This window comes from Brassica rapa, unplaced genomic scaffold (genome assembly GCF_000309985.2).
Source record: "Brassica rapa cultivar Chiifu-401-42 unplaced genomic scaffold, CAAS_Brap_v3.01 Scaffold0752, whole genome shotgun sequence".
Classification (NCBI taxonomy): Eukaryota; Viridiplantae; Streptophyta; class Magnoliopsida; order Brassicales; family Brassicaceae; genus Brassica; species Brassica rapa.
Genome location: NW_022610692.1, coordinates 292,314 through 307,061, shown reverse-complemented (window position 1 = coordinate 307,061; position 14,748 = coordinate 292,314). Strand labels below are relative to the sequence as shown.

The 14,748-nt window shown below is 41.2% G+C and overlaps 1 pseudogene; it reads right to left on the bottom strand.

The window, feature by feature from the left end:
- Positions 1 to 231: 231 nt before the first annotated feature.
- Positions 232 to 14,748, bottom strand: part of LOC117130976 — a 52,081-nt pseudogene continuing 37,564 nt past the window's right edge.

Here is a 14,748-nt window from a genome sequence, read left to right as displayed (position 1 = left end):
GTCCAAGATGCCTTAGGCCGAGTTGCATCCAAGATACATCAACTAGGAATGTGTAAGTGAACTTGATACCTCATTAAAAACCTTGATTAGAAAACCCAGTGGGACAAAACTAATCAAGGGAAAAAGAGTATACCAAGCCACTTGCCTAGATGATGATCAGCTTGATGGTAAGATCACATGAATGGTGATGAGTGTGTCTTGGTGGCTCAAGCTTCTACCAAGACAGTCTTCTTGCTCCTTAGAGATCTTCAGTATGTTTCCAACAGCTTCCTTGAGTCTCCTTGTCATTGCACGAGTTATAGGACCTGTGGGAATGGCTAGGACCGCTTCCTCTTCAGCTAGTGTATCTTCAGTCTCTCCTTCTTCATCTTTATCAACTAGCTGATCCATGATCATATCATCCCCTCCCACTTGAAAAGGATTTGTCCTCAAATCTGGTTCATCTGCAATAAAAGGGATCAAGTCAGTAACATTGAAGCTATTACTCACATCATACTTACCTTGCAAATCCAGTTTATAGGCATTGTTGCTGATCTTCCTTATGACCTCAAAAGGTCCATCAATCCGCGGCATCAGCTTGGACTTCCTTTCATTGGGAAACCTCTCTTTCCTTAGGTGAATCCAGACCTGATCACCCACTTCAAAGACCATCTCACGCCTTCCTTTGTTAGCATGCTTAACATACTGTTTGGTTGTTGCCTCAATGTTGAGCCTAGCCTGCTCGTGGAGTTGTTTCACCATCTCTGCCTTCTTTTTGCCATCAACGCTGACCCTTTCACACTCAGGTAAAGGAATTAAATCCAAAGGAGAGTTGGGATTGAACCCATAAACAATCTCAAAAGGAGAAAACTTAGAAGTAGAATGCACAGCATGATTGTATGCAAATTCACAATGAGGCAAATAATCTTCCCATGATTTCAAGTTTTTCTTTATGAATGCACGCAAGAGTGTTCCAAGAGTCCTATTAACTACTTCAGTTTGTCCATCAGTTTGTGGATGACAAGTAGTAGAAAACAAGAGTTTAGTACCTAGCTTAGACCAAAGAGTCTTCCAAAAATGACTAAGAAACTTAGTATCTCTATCAGAAACAATAGTCTTAGGCATGCCATGTATGCGCACAATCTCTTTAAAGAACAAGTTAGCAATATGCAATGCATCATCAGTTTTGTGACAAGCTATGAAATGTGCCATTTTTGAGAACCTATCCACAACCACAAAGATAGAATCCTTTCCAGTCCTAGTTCTAGGCAAGCCAACAATGAAATCCATAGATATGTCATTCCAAGGATGATAAGGTATAGGGAGAGGAGTATACAAACCGTGAGACTGAACCTTAGACTTGGCTTGCTTGCAAGTTGCACATCTCTCACATAGTTTCTCCACATCTCTTTTCATCCGAGGCCAAAAGAAGTGATCCTGCAAAGTTTTAAGAGTCTTTGCAATACCAAAGTGACCCATGAGACTTCCTCCATGAGATTCCCTAACAAACAAGTCTCTCAAAGAGCAGTTAGGCACACACAACCGATTATCATAGAAAAGAAAACCATCATGTCTAAAGTAGTGTCCCACAGCAAATTTCTCACAAGAGTTGTAAGCCTCTTTAAAATCAGGATCATCCTCATACATTCCTTTAATCTGCTCAAATCCTAATAGCTTAGCATCAAGAGTGTTCAAGAGAACATACCTTCTGGATAGTGCATCAGCAACTATGTTTTCCTTACCTTGTTTATACTTGATGACATAAGGAAATGTCTCAATGAACTCAACCCACCTTGCGTGCCTCTTGCTGAGTTTGTTCTGTCCTTTGAGGTATTTGAGAGACTCATGATCTGTATGTATGACGAATTCTTTAGGCCAGAGATAGTGCTGCCAGGTCTGCAAGGCTCTCACCAAGGCATACAGCTCTTTATCATAAGTTGCATAGTTGAGGGTGGCGCCTCCAAGCTTCTCACTGAAGTATGCAATGGGTCTCTTCTCCTGCATCAATACAGCACCAATACCAATTCCTGAGGCATCACATTCTATTTCAAAAGTTTTATTAAAGTCAGGAAGTATAAGAAGAGGGGCGTGAGTAAGCTTCTCTTTAAGGCATTGGAAGGCAGTCTCTTGTGCTTCTCCCCACTTGAATCCGACTTCTTTCTTTATCACTTCAGTCAAGGGAGCTGCTATAGTGCTAAAGTCTTTAACAAACCGCCTGTAGAAACCAGCAAGGCCGTGGAAACTTCTCACTTCACTTATAGTCTTTGGAATTGGCCATTCTTGAATTGCTCTCACCTTCTCCTGATCTACCTTTACTCCATCTGCACTCACAACAAAGCCTAAAAAGACCAAGTTATCCGTACAGAAAGTGTTGAAATGAGTTGATCAATATGTGAGAAAATGGCTTAGGGAGTTGAGATGTGAGAATGTGGAGGCAAAGGGAAGGAAGGTTAGGGATCGACCAGGCCGTACAAGAGGCCGTACCGGCCGTACCGTCCGTACTGTCCGGGTCGATCCATAACTCGACCAAGAAGAGAAGTTACCCGCGTAAGAGAGGTAAACGGCCAAAGGAGTTTTACCTTAGAAGATATGACCGTTTGGATGGATAGAGTGACCGCGGCTTATCCTGACAGTCTGGCACAGGCTGTAAAGGCAAAAGGAGTCTCACCAAAAGATGCCATAAGCGTGTGATCTTCCCCATTGGTTTACATTCAAATTAAAGCAACCTTATCCTTGACCTCACATGCTTAGTGTTTCTGAATACCCTAATGTCTCTCTCTATATATTGTAAACTCTGTCTTGATTAATGATTAACACGAGTTCATCATATTCTCTCTCTAGTTCATCATGTTTCTCTTATACATCTCATAAATCATCTCATCTCACTTTAATCTTTCTCTAAATCTCTCAATACCTGTTCAACTCTCTAAAATCATATGGTATCAGAGCCAGGTTGGCTTTGGTATTGAGATTTAGAGTGTTCTTCAGCTTCAGTTCATACTCTTTCATACTTTCTTTTCGGTTCTAACAAAGCAAGATGGAGGGAAACTACAAGGTCATTACAGTTCCTGTTGCGTTGAAGGGTGGTAGTAACTACCTGTTGTAATATGATCATGGACCAGCACAAGGATGGAGATGAAGAGCTCAAAGACAAATCAAGTGAAGAAGAGGATGCCTTAGTCATTCCACCAGGTCCCATCACTCGTGCCAAAGCTAGAAGACTCAAAGAAGCTGTTGGAAGTATACTTATGATCTCATGGAAGCAAGAAGACAGCCTTGATGGACGTTTGATCAATCAAGACACTCTCACCACCATTCAAGCAATTGTTCCAAACTGATCATCATCTAAGCAAGTGCTTGTGTGTGCTCTTTTCCTAACCTTTGGTTTTGTCCCATTGGGTTTTCCAAAGGCAGGTTTTTAATGAGGCCACAAGTTACTTACATAAACCTTAGATGATGTATCATGGCGCCACCTTATGTTATTTTAAACTATGGTTTTTATTTCATGTTTTAAACTCTTTTCAAATTTGAATAAGTCTTTAGTCTTTGTTGTAGTTCCAAGGGAGCCTGTTCTCTTTAATGATCTCGAGAATATGGAGCCTGTTCCATACTTCTCTATATAAGCTTGTGTGCGTTCTCTCTTTTGGGATACAATCTTCTTTCTACAAAATCTATCAGATTACTTTGTTCTCTCTTTACTTCTCATCAAGTCTTGAGTGAATTCCGTTGGTGTGTCATATCCAACAACTAAGGGTGTCTATTTTGGTGTGTAATATCCAAGCTAGTCATCTAGGAGTATCAAGGAGTCTTTCCGCAACTCTTTGTGTCACCATACGAGCCATCACCTTGATAAACTTGAGTCTCTGATTCGTTTATACAAGGATCTATCCAGTTCAATCCAAAGAAACATCCTAGGAGTTCATTAAGTGGTATCAGAGCTGCTTTGGATTGGGAAGTTTTCGATTTCTCTTTGGTTTCAAATAAACTCTTCAACTTCTTTGATTACCATTGATAGATCTGTGATCTATTGTTGTTTCTAGTATCATCTAAGTAGCATATCACCTGATTGCTAATCATCTGTGTTGAATCCTGTTAGATCTAAGTGTTCTTATCATATTTGAAATCAAACTCATCCGATCCGTGTGAAGGAAGTAATCGAATCGCTTGATCTGTTGAATCACTTGCTGAATAATTTGATTTGTGATATTTCTGTGATAGATCTGTTCTTATCTTGAAATCTGATCTGCATAAATCCAAAATTGATAGATCTGATCTTAGTCTTGTCGATTTGAATTCTCTAAACCGTGATCTACAAGTTTTCTATCTTTTGAATCTTTTGAAAGTTGTTTCCGCGTCGACTAATTGTTCTGAATTGATTCTTGTGAACATCTTACTTGTTTGAGTGTTTTCTGAATCAGGTACCATGGTGAATGAGTCGGAAGAGGAAGCAGAATTCGTGAGACAGAACAGGTTATTGAGAGATCAGATGACTGAGCAATTAAACCGAACGATGATCACTACCGTTGCTGATATGATCAAGAGCAGTATGAAGGAACTTCGCGATGAAATAAGGCAAGAGATAAGGCAAGCTACTGGCCAAGGTCATAGCAATGAGTCTAGACGAGAAAGACGTGATGAAACCCCACGAGAGCATGCTGAATCACAAGAAACAGACCACTACTATGAGCGCAACCGAGCCACGCGCAGCAGTTCCTCTTCTAGAGATAGTAGAAGGAGATATAGAAGAGATCATGATGAAAGGAGAACTTACAGAGATGATCTTGCTGGTTTGAAGCTGAAGATACCTCCTTTCCATGGCAAAGTTGATCCGGATGCTTACTTGGAATGGGAAAAGAAGATGGAGTTGGTGTTTAACTGTAAACACTACACCAATGCCCAACGAATTCAGATAGCAGCAACCGAGTTTCATGACTATGCGTTGAGTTGGTGGGATCAGCTTGTGACTTCCAGGAGACTTAACCAGGAGTATCCCGTTGAAACATGGCACGAGATGAAGGCTCTCATGCGTAAAAGATTTGTGCCAAATCACTACCATCGCGACTTGCACCAGAAGTTAAGAAGACTCACCCAAGGATCTCGGTCTGTTGAAGAATACTATCAAGACATGGAGTTGTTGATGCTGAGAGCTCGTGTTTCTGAAGATAAAGAAGCTACTATGGCTAGGTTCTTAGGAGGTCTCAACCGAGAGATACAAGATAACGTTGAGATGCAGCACTATGTGGAGTTAGAAGAGATGCTTCACAAAGCTATACTAGTGGAGCAACAAGTTAAAAGGAAGGGCCATTCTCACTCTCGTTACAACACCAGACTTCAGGGAACTAAAGAAGAAAAGTCTGGCTATCAAAAGGAAAGCAAACCGCAACTGAAAGAAGATTCAAAGCCAAATCCCATTTACAGTAAGGATAAAGGAAAGGCTGAGGTTTCAAGTGCAAGAGCTAGAGATGTTAAGTGCTTTAAGTGTCAGGGTAGAGGCCATTATGCAAATGAGTGCACCAATAAGAGAATCATGATTCTTCTTGAGAATGGAGAGTATGAATCTGAGGATGAGCTTTCAGAGTCTGAGTATAAGGCGCTTACTGAAGAAGAATATGAAGAAGAACCCGTGAGAGGAAGGCTATTGGTGGCTAGAAGAACTTTGAGTTTGCAAAGTAAAGCTGAAGAGCAAGAACAGAGAGAGAATCTTTTCTACACTCGGTGCCTTGTGCAAGGAAAGGTCTGTAGTCTTATCATTGATGGAGGAAGTTGTGTGAATGTAGCTAGTGAAACTATGGTAAAGAAGCTTGGCCTCCAAGTACAGAAACATCCAAAGCCCTACCGGCTTCAATGGTTGAATGAAGAAGGAGAAATGAGGGTTTCTAGTCAGGTTTCGGTTCCCATTGCAATTGGAAGGTATGAGGATGAGGTTCTCTGTGATGTACTGCCTATGGAAGCTGGACATATCCTTCTTGGTCGACCATGGCAATCAGATAGACGAGTGATACATGATGGCTACACCAACAAGCACACGTTTGCGTTCAAAGGGAAGAAGACTGTGCTGGTTCCTCTAACACCAAAGGAGGTTCACCAAGATCAACTGCAGCTACAAAAGAAGAAAGAAATAGACCTCAAACCTGATTCAAAGAAGCAGCATAGTTTCTATGCCAACTCGGGTGATATCAAAAGAACTCTCAATGCTCATCAATCCATTCTTTTACTTATCTTTAAAGAGTCTCATTTGAATGTTACTGACCCATCACCGGTATATCCGAGTGAAATTGAGTATCTTTTACAGGAATATAGAGATGTGTTTCCAGAAGAAACTCCTCAAGGTCTTCCACCTCTTAGGGGGATTGAGCATCAGATTGATTTTGTCCCTGGTTCTACACTTCCAAATAGGCCAGCTTATAGGACTAATCCCGTGGAGACTAAAGAACTGCAAAAACAAGTTGAGGAATTGATGGCAAAGGGGCATATCCGTGAAAGCATGAGCCCATGTGCAGTACCAGTACTTCTTGTGCCTAAGAAGGATGGAAGCTGGCGCATGTGTGTTGATTGTAGAGCCATCAACAATATCACTGTAAAGTATCGCCATCCTATTCCTAGATTAGATGATATGCTTGATGAATTGCATGGTTCTTGCATATTTTCTAAGATTGATTTGAAAAGTGGTTACCATCAGATTAGGATGAAGGAAGGAGATGAATGGAAAACTGCATTCAAAACTAAACATGGTTTATATGAGTGGTTAGTAATGCCATTTGGATTAACCAATGCACCTAGTACATTCATGAGATTAATGAATCATGTTCTTAGATCATTCATTGGCAAATTTGTTGTGGTATACTTTGATGACATCCTGGTATACAGTAAGAGCTTTAATGATCATATAGAACATCTTAAAGCTGTTCTTGATGCGCTTAGAAAGGAATCTCTTTTTGCTAACCTTAAGAAGTGTACTTTTGGAACGGATAACTTGGTCTTTCTAGGATTTGTTGTAAGTGCAGATGGAGTTAAGGTGGATCAGGAGAAAATCAAAGCAATCAAGGAGTGGCCGATTCCTGCTACTGTGAGTGAAGTAAGAAGCTTTCATGGGTTGGCTGGCTTCTACAGGCGCTTTGTCAAGGATTTTAGCACCATTGCAGCTCCACTGACCGAGATAATCAAGAAAGATGTGGGATTCAAATGGGGAGAGCCACAGGAAACTGCTTTCCAAAGCCTTAAAGAGAAGCTCACTCATTCTCCTCTCCTTGTTTTACCTGATTTTAATAAAACTTTCGAGATAGAATGTGATGCTTCTGGTATAGGTGTGGGTGCTGTGTTGATGCAGGAGAAAAGACCTATTGCATACTTCAGTGAGAAGCTTGGAGGAGCTACTCTCAACTATGCAACTTATGACAAAGAGCTATATGCTTTAGTAAGGGCTTTGCAGACTTGGCAGCATTATCTATGGCCCAAGGAATTTGTCATACACACAGACCACGAGTCCCTCAAGTATCTAAAAGGACAGAACAAGCTCAGTAAGAGACACGCAAGGTGGGTTGAGTTCATAGAAACTTTCCCTTATGTGATCAAGTACAAACAAGGTAAAGATAATATAGTGGCTGATGCACTATCTAGAAGGTATGTTCTCTTAAACACTCTTGATGTCAAACTATTGGGTTTTGAGCAGATTAAAGGTATGTATGAAACTGATCCTGATTTTAAAGATGCTTACAAGTCTTGTGAGAAATTTGCTGCTGGACATTACTTTAGGCAGGATGGATTTCTTTTCTATGATAATAGACTTTGTGTGCCTAATTGTTCTTTGAGAGATTTATTTGTTAGGGAATCTCATGGAGGAAGCCTCATGGGACATTTTGGTGTTGCAAAAACTCTCAAGACCTTGCAGGATCACTTCTACTGGCCGCGGATGAAAAGAGATGTGGAAAGACTTTGTGAAAGGTGTGCAACTTGTAAACAAGCTAAGTCCAAAGTCCAAAACCATGGTTTGTATGTTCCTTTACCCATCCCTTATCATCCTTGGAATGATATCTCTATGGACTTCATTGTTGGATTGCCTAGAACTCGTACTGGTAAAGATTCAATCTTTGTGGTAGTTGATAGATTTTCTAAGATGGCAAACTTTATTGCTTGTCATAAAACTGATGATGCATTACATGTAGCTAACTTATTCTTTAAGGAGATTGTGCGCTTACATGGCATGCCTAAGACTATTGTATCTGATAGAGATACTAAGTTTCTAAGCTACTTTTGGAAAACTCTTTGGTCTAAACTAGGCACTAAGCTATTGTTTTCTACTACTTGTCATCCACAAACTGATGGTCAGACTGAAGTAGTTAATAGAACTCTTGGTACACTCTTGCGTGCAATTATAAAGAAGAACTTGAAATCATGGGAAGATTGTTTGCCTCATTGTGAATTTGCATATAATCATGCTGTGCATTCTGCTACTAAGTTTTCTCCATTTGAAATTGTTTATGGGTTCAATCCCATCTCTCCTTTGGATCTAATACCTTTACCTGAGTGTGAAAGAGTTAGTCTTGATGGCAAGAAGAAGGCAGAGAAGGTACAACAGCTTCATGAACAAGCACGGCGCAACATAGAAGAGAAAACTAAGCAATATGCCAAACAAGCAAACAAGGGAAGGCGTGAAAGAGTCTTTGAAGTGGGTGATCAAGTCTGGATTCACCTAAGGAAAGAAAGATTTCCTAGTGAGAGGAAATCCAAGCTCATGCCAAGAATAGATGGACCATTTGAGATCATAAAGAAAATCGGCAACAATGCTTACAAGCTGGATCTCCAAGGAAGGTATGATGTGAGCAATAGTTTTAATATCACTGACTTGATTCCTTATTTTGCAGATGAGCCTGATTTGAGGACAAATCCTTTTCAAGAGGGAGGGGATGATATGATCATGGACCAGCACAAGGATGGAGATGAAGAGCTCAAAGACAAATCAAGTGAAGAAGAGGATGCCTTAGTCATTCCACCAGGTCCCATCACTCGTGCCAAAGCTAGAAGACTCAAAGAAGCTGTTGGAAGTATACTTATGATCTCATGGAAGCAAGAAGACAGCCTTGATGGACGTTTGATCAATCAAGACACTCTCACCACCATTCAAGCAATTGTTCCAAACTGATCATCATCTAAGCAAGTGCTTGTGTGTGCTCTTTTCCTAACCTTTGGTTTTGTCCCATTGGGTTTTCCAAAGGCAGGTTTTTAATGAGGCCACAAGTTACTTACATAAACCTTAGATGATGTATCATGGCGCCACCTTATGTTATTTTAAACTATGGTTTTTATTTCATGTTTTAAACTCTTTTCAAATTTGAATAAGTCTTTAGTCTTTGTTGTAGTTCCAAGGGAGCCTGTTCTCTTTAATGATCTCGAGAATATGGAGCCTGTTCCATACTTCTCTATATAAGCTTGTGTGCGTTCTCTCTTTTGGGATACAATCTTCTTTCTACAAAATCTATCAGATTACTTTGTTCTCTCTTTACTTCTCATCAAGTCTTGAGTGAATTCCGTTGGTGTGTCATATCCAACAACTAAGGGTGTCTATTTTGGTGTGTAATATCCAAGCTAGTCATCTAGGAGTATCAAGGAGTCTTTCCGCAACTCTTTGTGTCACCATACGAGCCATCACCTTGATAAACTTGAGTCTCTGATTCGTTTATACAAGGATCTATCCAGTTCAATCCAAAGAAACATCCTAGGAGTTCATTATGTTGTGGTCAAGGCTGGTGAAGACAGCCATTGGGAGGCTAGGGCTGTGGAGTCACATCACGGATGATGCAACCAAGCCAGTGGCTAAAGACGGAGAAGGAGATGAGGGTGTGGGAGATCAAGTTGCTGCTGCCGAGAAGGCCGAGAAGAAGTGGATTCAAGAAGACTTGATGGTGCTTTCAGTGCTACAAGGGTCCCTTGAAGAGCATCTCTTGGAGGCCTACAGCTACTGCGAGACTCCAAAACACCTGTGGGAGGTACTCCAGAAGACATTTGGGAACGTTACCAATCTGAACCGGGTGTATGAGATTAAGAAGGCCATCAACACACTGGTACAAGATGGGGAAGAGTTCACCAAGCATTTGGGCAAGTATAGATCCTTGTGGTCTGAGCTTGAATCATTGAGGCCAAGTACTGCGGATCAAGAGCTACTCATGGAGAGGAGGGAGCAGGATCAGGTGTTTGGATTACTGCTGACACTAGACCCCCCATTCAATGATGTGATCAAGCACATGTTGAGGATGCCGAGTCTTCCATCTATGGAGGAAGTGTGTGCGCAGATTCAGAAGGAAGAGGGGTCACTTGGTATGTTTGGAGGGAAAGGAGACATGGCTCTGTCCAACAAGGCTGAAGCAATCCAAGCAAACAAGGCTGCTTACCGTGGAGAGGAAAGGAAGTTCAGTGGAAACTGTGACCATTGCAAGAAGCCGGGACACAAGAGGAGTCAGTGCTGGATCCTACACCCCCATTTGAAGCCGGCCAAGTTCAACAAGGAGAGAGAGGGAAGAGCTCACCTTTCTGCAGAGACAAGTGAAGCTGGTGCATCAGGAGCTGGCTCATCTGGTCTTGCGGGTGAAAGTGAAGGAAGAGCCTTAACCTCTCACCACCAAGGAGCTGTGAAGAACATGGATCATGAGGTGATCAAGAAGTCAGACATCGATGCCTTGATCAAAGCCCTTAAAGAGTCTGGTAAAGCCCTTGGTTATTCCTATACTGCTCATATGTTGCCTAGAACTTGTGATAGCTTGCTAGGAAACTTTGATAGAATGGGAAATGAACCAGATAGATATACAACCTTTGCTGCTGATAGGATGTCTAGAAATGAATCCACTTTGCTTGATCTCATTGATAAACTGAAACTGGTAAAAGAATCACCTATGAATCATATTGCTCAAGGAATAAAACCATTGATTATTGATTCAGGTGCTTCACATCACATGATAAGTGATGATAGCCTTATAAAGAACATAGAACCGGCTCATGGACCTGTAATGATTGCAAATGGTGATAGAATTCCTATTAGAGGTGTAGGAGACTTGAAACTGTTTAATAAGGATTCTAAAGCTTTGTACATGCCTGAGTTTACTTCTAATCTATTATCTGTTAAGAGGTGTACCAATGATCTTCAATGCAATGTTCTTTTCAGTCCTAATGATGTGAAATTTCAGGATATTGAAAGCAGTAAGTTGATTGGGCAAGGAGTAACCAAAGGAGACCTTTATTTACTTGAAGACCTTTCTATCATTTCTAGTTCTAGTTGCTTGTTGAGTTCCGTTTTAAGTAGAGGTGCATTGTGGCATTCTAGGCTAGGACATCCACATGTTAGAGCCTTAAGCTTAATGTTACCAGGTGTCATGTTTAAAAATAATGAGTGTGAAGCTTGTATTTTGGGAAAACATTGTAAGACTGTGTTCAAGAGATCTACTACTATCTATGATAAATGCTTTGATCTTGTTCATTCTGATGTATGGACTGCCCCATGCTTATCTAGGGACAATTACAAATACTTTGTCACATTCATAGATGAGAAATCCAAATACACCTGGATAACACTAATTAAAACAAAGGATAGGGTTCTAGATGCATTTAGAAACTTTCAATCATATGTTTCTAACCAGTATAATTGTTGAGATGAGGTGATGAGGAGTGGATACATTGATAGAGGAAGAGTATTGGGGCAGACAGTAACTTTGGGATTTACCACAGTAACTTTAGTTTTACTGTGGTAACTAAGTTAAAGGCTTAGGAAGTTACCTTGGATCACTTTGGTGAGGAGAAGCACGCCCAAGAGGAGTCAGGATAAGGGAGGAGCTGTTTGGATAAGGTCTGGTCATAGCTGGAAAGGTAAAGCTACTTTACAGCCTGTCCAAGCATGTGAAGCCTCTCAGCAGCCAGCTAGCCTTGACTTCACATGCTTTGAGTCCCATTTCGAAATCCCCTTTGTATCAGCCTTATCCCTTCATATATAACTTGTATCTGAGACATTAAATTAATTAATGGAGTTTTGAGTATTCTCTCTTGTTCTTTATTCTCTTAGTCTCTCTTAATCTCCAAATCTCATACAAACTACACTAATCATCTCTTGATATTTATTCATCACTCTACATACACAAAAGTGTATATGGTATCAGAGCCAGGTTGGCAAGGAAGGGAGTGGTGATTTGCGAAAATCTGTTTGTGTGTTCTTGGTGTTCTTGAGCTGTTCTTCACTTTCTGGGTATTTGGGAGGTTGTCTGGTCGATTCAATCAACCTCAACAGGAGATGAAGCACAGATCTAGTAAACTAGTGGAGCTTGAAGAAGAGATGGATGGAGTGTGTTCAAGATGGATAAAGGGAGCTTTGGAAAGCTGTGGGTTGTGGAGTAGTCATGGAAAGGGGAAACCTTTCATGGAAATGGCTACTGAAGAAGGTCAGACAAGAGGTCTGAAGCTGGGAAATGAAGTTGTTCAAGGAAACACTACAAAGAGTGAGATTGAAGCAACTTTAGGCAAGTCCAAGCTTGTAAGAGTCGTTGAGGACAGAGGGGTGATCCGCGGCTTGAGACAAGGAAAGGATGAGTGTTATCAGCTTGTGGGAAGGCTGAGAGAAGTATGGTCAGAGCTAGATGTGGTGAAGACACACACATCAAATCTGAGATGTTGTCAAGAAAGGAGGAAGCAAGATGTGATCTTCAGCTTCCTTATGGAAGAGGTATGTGAGCTTGTTAAATATACTTGTGATGTGTGGGAAATGAACAGGAAGCCAGAAAGATGGAAGGGAGGTACAAGCTGTAAGAGGGGAAGGTTGAGAAAACTTTCTAAGGAGTGGTTAATGAAGAGAAGGGCATGGAGAAAGGATAGCGAGTCTGAGCACTTAAGTGGCAGGATGAGTGTAATCTTGAAGAGAATCAAGGATGTACTTCAGCAGATGGTTATAGGAGAGTGTTCATACTCAGCTTACATGGGAGAAACAGTAGGAGACAGTGTGGATACCAAGAGGGCAGATGAGTGTGTGACAAAGAAGGAATGGGATGAGTTGGTTAAGCATGTGTATGCTTTGGCTACGACCCGGAGTCTGGGTGCTCCTGCCAAAGCATCCACATCTAAACCCATCATCATTGACTCTGGAGCAACACACCACATGATCAGTGACAAGAGACTAATCAGTGAGGTTAAAGCAGCAACAGGGAGTGTCATGATAGCCAATGGTACCAGGATCCCAATAGAAGGAGTGGGAAACCTCAAGCTGTTTGAGAAGAACTCCACTGTCTTCTACCTACCTCAGTTTACATCCAATCTAATCTCAGTTAAGAAGGCTACAATTGATCTGGATTGTCAAGTGGTTTTCAGACCAAATGAAGTTGAGTTCCAGGATTTGAAGACTGGAAGGGTTATTGGCAGAGGAGACAGCAAGCATCAGCTCTATCATCTCCAAACAACTGAGGCGCCTAGTCCTGTGGAGTCTGTGTGTTTAAGCAGCACAACAGATAGGTGTGATAATCTCACATGGCATGCAAGGCTGGGACATCCTCATGCCAAGGCAATTGAACTGATTCTACCAAGTATGGCGTTCAATCACTTGGAGTGTGAAGCTTGTATACTTGGAAAGCACTGTAGGACTGTCTTCCCAACATCAGAAACCAGATATGAGAATTGCTTTGATCTGGTGCATTCAGACGTGTGGACAGCTCCCTGTATGTCTAGAGACAGCCATAAGTACTTTGTGACTTTCATTGATGAGAAGTCAAAGTACACATGGATCACCATGATTCCCTCCAAAGACAGAGTCCTAGAAGCCTTCATGAACTTCCAAGCATATGTTACTAATCAGTACAATGCCACTGTGAAGATTCTGAGGTCTGATAATGGAGGAGAATACACTAGCAATGCATTCAAGAGTCATCTTGCAAAGCATGGGATTGTGCAACAAACTAGCTGTCCTTACACACCACAACAAAATGGGGTGGCTGAGAGGAAGAACAGACATTTGATGGAGGTTGCGAGATCAATAATGTTCCACATGAATGTCCCTAAGAGGTTTTGGAGTGATGCTTATGAGATTAAGAGATCCTTAGAGTAATCAGAATAAAGAGAGTGTTTGAGAAGTGATTAAGAGAAGTTTGTGAAAGATTAAGAGACTAGATAGAGCCGTTTATTAGATTTTATGATTTAAAGAGTGATTAAGTTTAATCTGAGAATTAAAGAGATTGGAGATTAAGAACAAGAGAGAGACTAGAGAGAGAGACTCAAAACTCCATTAGATTGATTAATGAGAGAGTTTACAACACATATAGATTAGAGATACATGATTTCGTCCAGGTTCAGTCTAGCTAGGATAAGAGGCATGTGTAGTCAAAGATGCTTGATTCAAACTGGCCAATAAGGTTCCTCACATGCTTGGGTATCTTGCTTTAGCTTTCCAGCTGGTGCCAGCCTGTCTAAAGCTCTCTAGCCTTGACCAGACCTTATCCAAACTCCTCCTTGCTTATCCAGACTCCTCCTGGCGTGTTTCACTCTCCAAATGGATGCAAGGTAACTTCCCAAGTCTTTTAACTCAGTTACCACAGTAACAATAAAGTTACTGTGGTAAATCTCCAAAGTTACTGCCTGCTCCAAATCTCTTCCTCTCTCAATATATCAACTCTTTATTCTCTCATCTCAACACTCCCCCTCAAGCTTGACCATGTGGAACAAGTCAAGCTTGGAAGGACCATGAGATCTCCCTCATTAAAACCTCATTAAGGAAAACCCATTGGGACAAAACCTTAATGAGGAAAAAGAGTA